Here is a 6220-nt window from a genome sequence, read left to right on the forward strand (position 1 = left end):
GCTGCTCGGCAGAAGGCAGCATGGTGGCCAAGTCTGCCACATCGTAGGCATTGTCGAGATTTGGCAGGGCATTGCCATTTTAAATGGGTGGAGCCACAGTTGCCGCACGTCGTAGCGTCAGCACGTTCGGTGTGCCACTGCGCATGCGCGGTGCGGTCATGCGTGGTGCGCGCCTGCGCATTACATTCTCTGTCGCCGCCGTCCCCTCGTTTCGTGCGCACAAGCACGGGAGTGCGCGAAAAGCGTGCAAAATGGCCGCCCTCATCCAGGCTGAGGCCCTGGAGTTGCTCAATCACTTAGACCCGTTCCGCCTCGTGGGGACCTTGCCGCGCCGTTTCAGCCGCGTGGATGTAGGAATACCGACTCGTGACGTTTTCGTGTAAGACACAGGTCTCGATGGCGGTCGCTAGGGTGAACTGCTTTACTTTGAGGAGCTGCTGTCGTAGGGAGTCTGATTGAACACTGAAAATGATCTGGTCGCGTATCATGGAGTCGGAGGGGGGCTCGTAGCTGCAAGACTGCGCAAGGATGCGGAGGTGCGTGAGAAAGGATTGGAAAGGTTCGTCCTTACCCTGCAAACGCTGTTGGAACACGTAGCGCTCAAAACTTTCATTCACCTCTACGCTGCAGTGAGTGTCAAACTTGAGGAGGACTGTCTCGAACTTTGTTTTATCTTCATCATCCGCAAAGGTGAGAGAATTGAAAATGTGGATGGCATGGTCTCCGGCCGTGGGGAGGAGGAGAGCAATCTTCCTGGTATCCGAGGCGTCCTCCCTGTCTGTGGCCTCAAGGAAGAGCTGGAAGCGCTGTTTGAATATCTTCCAGTTGGCCCCGAGGTTGCCGGCGATGCGGAGCGGCGGCGGCAGGCTGATGTTGTCCATGTTGCAGGATGACGGAATGCTGGCGGAAGGCAGATCACTTGCAGGTAGGTCTAAGAAGTGCTGATATCCCTCAACTCCTGGTATCATGTTGTGTTAAGTGCTCTGGATCCGTGGAACACATACAGGTCACCAACACTTGAAATAGTGCAACACTATTTTATTGAATCATTAACTGTTTAACATACTCTGACTGTGGGTTAACACGATACTAGCTTTAACTAAAGACCTTTGCCTTGTCCTAACCAGTCGATGCACTCAGCACATGGTGAACGTCTGTGCTGCAGGCTGTGAGCTGGAACTCTGATGCCCCCTGTCTTTATAGTGCGTGTGCTCTAACTGGTGATTGGCTGCGGTGTTGTGTGTGTTGATTGGTCCCACTGTGTATCCATCAGTGTGTGTCTGCACCATGATATACTGGTGTATATTATGACACTGACAACGATTCTTCTTGTCATTCACCATTTCGTTGGACTCAGCATTGATCGACTACGAAGAGTTTAGATTAGACACAGAGCACAAGGAAGTAGCCCTGGAAACAGAGCCCGATGTAGAAGAGCTGAGGCACAAGACATGTCAGCACTTGACTGCAAATCAAATAAGAGAGAACGATGGTGGTACAGCATCAGGCACACAATTGAAGATTCTTCTTCCAGGATATGCAATAAATAGCTGCATTAATAGTCGAGTCGATGGCTCTGCTGTGCACTAACACTCAACTCTTACAGGAACATTTGTAGAAGTTGCTGCTGGAATCTCCAAAAACATGTGTAGACCATCCAGTCCCTCTACTCTGTGATTTGATTCCATGAAATCCTAGCTAATTTGTATCCTGGCTCCATCTACTCACTTTGGCTCTCCACCTATAACCTTGACTAACCAAAATCTACAGAACTTCCCTCATTGTGTCAGATTCAAGTGCATCAACTATTTTTCTGTGGCATTGAATAAAGGACTGTGGGGCCTTGGGGCCTCTCAGGGGAGGCCTGTGTTTTGTCTGGATCGACAGCGATAGATAGGTTCTTGATTAATAAGAGGATCAGGGGTTATGGGGAGAAGGCAGGAAAATGGGGATGAGAAACATATCAGCCATGATTGAATGGCGGAGCAGACTTGGTGGGCCGAATGGCCGAATTCTGCTCCTATGTGTTGTGGTCTTATGGTCCTAGGGATCCACTTCTCACAACTAGAACCAAAAATGAAATGAAATGAAAATTGCTTATTGTCACAAGTAGGCTTCAAATGAAGTTACTGTGAAAAGCCCCTAGTCGCCACATTCCGGCGCCTGTTCGGGAAGGCTGGTATGGGAATTGAACCATGCTGCTGGTCTGCCTTGGTCTGCTTTCAAAGCCAGCGATTTAGCCCAGTGCTAAACCAGCCCCAATGAAGATAACCATGACTGTGTCTTATGGGCTAATATGTTTTGGTAAAAGTCGGAACATTTACGAGTAATCCAACAGAGATTTATACAAATGCGACTAATCACAGCTCCATTTATTGGTTAGCACTGCTGCCTCACAGCTCCAGAGTTCAATTCCAGCTTTGGGTCACTGTCTGTGTGGAGTTTGTATGTTCTCCTCATGCCTGCTTGGGTTTCCTCTGGATGCTCCGGTTTCCTCCCACAGTTTCAAAGATGTGCAGGTTAGGTGGATTAACCATGCTAAATTATCCTTTACTGTCCAGGAATGTGCAGGTTAGGGTAAGGGGTTACAGGGATAGGACGGGGTGGTCAGGGGAATGTAAATGAGTAGCTCATTCGAAGGGCCGGTGCGGTCTCGATGTGCCAAATGTCCTCCTTCTGCACTGTAGGGATTCGATGATTCTATGAAACCACTGAATATACTCTTTGAAATAGGGAATGCTACAAATCCTGTGATATAGAATCCCTACAGTGTAGAAGGGGGCCATTCAGCCCAACGGGTCTGCACCGTTCATCCGAAAGAGCACCTTACCTAGGCCCAATTCCGTGCCCTATCCCCAGAACCCTGTAACCTTCATGAACATTTGGGGAAATTTAGCATGGACAATTCATGTAACCTGCACACCTTTGATCTTTGGACTATGGGAGGAAACCGGAGCACCCGGAGGAAACCCTCTCAGACATGGGGAGACGTGCAAACACTGTGTCACCGTGCACCCCCGACATGTATGAAATATGGACAGCATTAGGGGAAGTTTCCTCACACAGACTATTGTGATGCTAATCTATTTAAGAGATGAGTGGGGCTTTGAAGCCGAGGGTAGCTTTAGTATGACCAAAGATTCAGGGGCTGGATTTTCCATTTGGGAGACTCTCCCGCCATAGCTGAATTGCAACCTGTTTATGATCCCCCCTGGGAGCGCAAACCAGCAAGCAATTCAGTGTCACATGCCATGCAAATTTATACACGGCATGGAATATGAGGAATTCCCGCCATCTTGACCGGGCAGCCTGATGGCAAGGTCCCACGGCTGGCCACCAGCCCACCACCCCCACAGCGCACAGTAGTTCCCCATCCCTAGATGTCCCCCTACCCCCATATATGCCCCCTACCCCCGAATGCATTTAGTAGAGGAGGTGTGGGCCATCTGTGTATTGTTAGGGGGGGGGGTGTGGTCCTTGGATGGTCTCTACTAGGATGGCCCTGACGTGATGGACCTCCCGGTGTTCCAAGGGGGCAACCGTTGCCCCCTTGGCCCACCGCGCAATATCTACCATGCCAGGGCCAAGCTTGTAAAGACCACGGGGGTCATTCTCCGACCCCCCGCCGGGTCGGAGAATCGCCGGGGGCTGCCGTGAATCCCGCCCCCGCCGGTTGCCGAAGTCTCCGGCACCGGAGATCGGCGGGGGCGGGAATCGCGCCGGTTGGCGGGCTCCCCCCCCGCTCGATTCTCCGGCCCGGTTGGGCCGAAGTCCCGCTGATAAATTGCCTGTCCCGCCGGCGTAAATTAAAGTACCTTTCTTACCGGCGGGACAAGGCGGCGTGGGTGGGCTCCGGGGTCCTGGGGGGGACGCGGGGAAATCTGACCCCGGGGGGTGACCCCACGGTGGCCTGGCCCGCGATCAGGGCCCACCGATCTGCGGGCGGGCCTGTGCCGTGGTTGCACTCTTTCCCTTCCACCTCCGCAACAGTTTCCACCATGGCTGAGGCGGAAGAGACTCTCTCCACTGCGCATGCGCGGGAAACTGTCAGCGGCCGCTGACGCTCCCGCGCATGCGCCGCCCCGACATGTCATTTCCGCGCCAGCTGGCGGGGCAACAAAGGTCGTTTCCGCCAGCTGGCGGGGCGGAAATCCCTCCGCCGCCGGCCTAGTCCCTCAATGTTGGGGCCGGCCCCCAAAGATGCGGAGCATTCCGCACCTTTGGGGCGGCGCGATGCCCGTCTGATTAGTGCCATTTTGGGCACCAGTCGGCGGACATCGCGCCGTTTGGGGAGAATTTTGCCCCACAAGTGATCTGTGCTCAAGTAATTCCCAGCCACAGGAACCGGAGAATCACAGAAGGCCAGAACTTGGGCGCCTGGCCCGCTAAATCGATACAATTGGGTCATTAAGACCCACTTGCATTTATTTCCACATTCGCGCTGGTGTGCTGCGTGGATCTTGGGCGAAATTGGCCCGGTTCCCCCCCCCCGCCGAATATCCAGTACCGGAGACTTCGGCAACCGGCGGGGGCGGGATTCACGGCAGCCCCCGGCGATTCTCCAACCCGGCGGGGGGTCGGAGAATGACGCCCCAGGTTCCCACCGCCAACGAAGTGTCGGAGCATTGCGATCGGGTCAGCGGCCGGCATCGGTCCTGAAATTTCCCGATTCTTCATCCCATTGGCGAACCACGAACCAGGCATCCCGGTACAGACAATCTCCAGTAAATTCAGATCAATATTGTTGTAAAAATGTTCCCTAGTGTCTATATATAACCTCAATTAACTAACATGGACTTTAGAAAGTATGAACCATGGACTTTATAGTATTCAGTCAGAAAAGCACGTAAGCAGTTGCACTGAGCAGCATAACAAAAGGGAATAACTTTAGAAAAGCTACCACATTTGCTGTAATTGAAGTAAACAACACCTTATTGGTACAGTTTGTGGTTCTTCAAGCTGTAGCTATATCCTTACTGAATAAAATCACTATAGGCACTGGTCATGTGGAATTGTGCAGTTTACATTAACTTCTACATGCAGATATCAAAGGATATGTCAATCTGTATTCCTCTACATGGACATTCAAAGCCAGATATATCCACTATTAGCAAACAGTTGTAATGTTAGGGGAAGTGTGCTCTTGCACCACATTCGAAGGCTCAGTAATTGGCAGTGCAAGCATCGTACAAATAAATAACTTTATTCATGTATGTACCTTCAGAGATAGTTGGTATTTAGAATTGTTTTCTTTAACAGCCAGATGGAAAAGATGGTGAAAACAGGAAATAAGAATACTGGACCGAACTGGTCTTGTATACCTTAAAATGGAACACCAGTAAAAACTGGGAAATAAGAATATTGGTCCGAACTGTTTTTTTCCTATTGAGTAATCAACTTGTCCCTTTGTAATAACTTGAGGGAGGATCAGGTTTGGTGCAAATAAACTTCACTCTTATTGAGTACACACACTGAGATGCTTACACACTTGTCACCATCTTTCTACCGGAAGTCGTTCCCCTGGTACCGCCCCCCCAGCTGATTGATAGGAGGGACGGGCAAAAAATCCAATTTCTACACCATTTTAATGAGGAATATATTCAAATATAAGTGTGCTGCAGCCTCCTAGAAAAACTGTTGTTACTTGTATTATGCACTCATACATGGTAATGTTCCCACCCTTGGCAGAGATCTGGCTGATCTAACTTGGCTCCCAGTCCAGCAATGCCTCGATTTACTAAATCCTCATTCTTTTCAAATCCGCTCATGACCCTGACCCCTCCCTATCTGTGCGGTCTCTTCCAACCGATAACCCTCCCGGATCTCTGTGCTCCTCCATTTCTGGCATTCTGTGCATCCCCAATTTTAATCACATTGTCATGTCTTCAGCTGTCCAGGTCCTAAACACTGGAATTCCCTCCCAACCCTCTCCAGTTCAGCCACTTCCTTTAAGACACACCTTAAAACCTCTCCTTAAAATCTCCATATGTGGTTCTGGTATCAGATTTTGTTTGATAACACTTCTGCGAAGCTTTGTTAAATATTTTGCTACATTGAAGGCAGTGTATAAATGCAAATTGTAGTTATTGACTTGTGGACGTGCTCAGGTAATACCAGATGAATTTAATGCCAGCAATGATATTAATACATTACAGTCTACTTGGATGGAATTCAAAAGTGAGGGATGACTCAGAAAATACAGCCCTTGTTTGTTGATTCT

Source organism: Scyliorhinus torazame, chromosome 18 (assembly GCF_047496885.1).
Source record: "Scyliorhinus torazame isolate Kashiwa2021f chromosome 18, sScyTor2.1, whole genome shotgun sequence".
NCBI classification, from domain to species: Eukaryota; Metazoa; Chordata; class Chondrichthyes; order Carcharhiniformes; family Scyliorhinidae; genus Scyliorhinus; species Scyliorhinus torazame.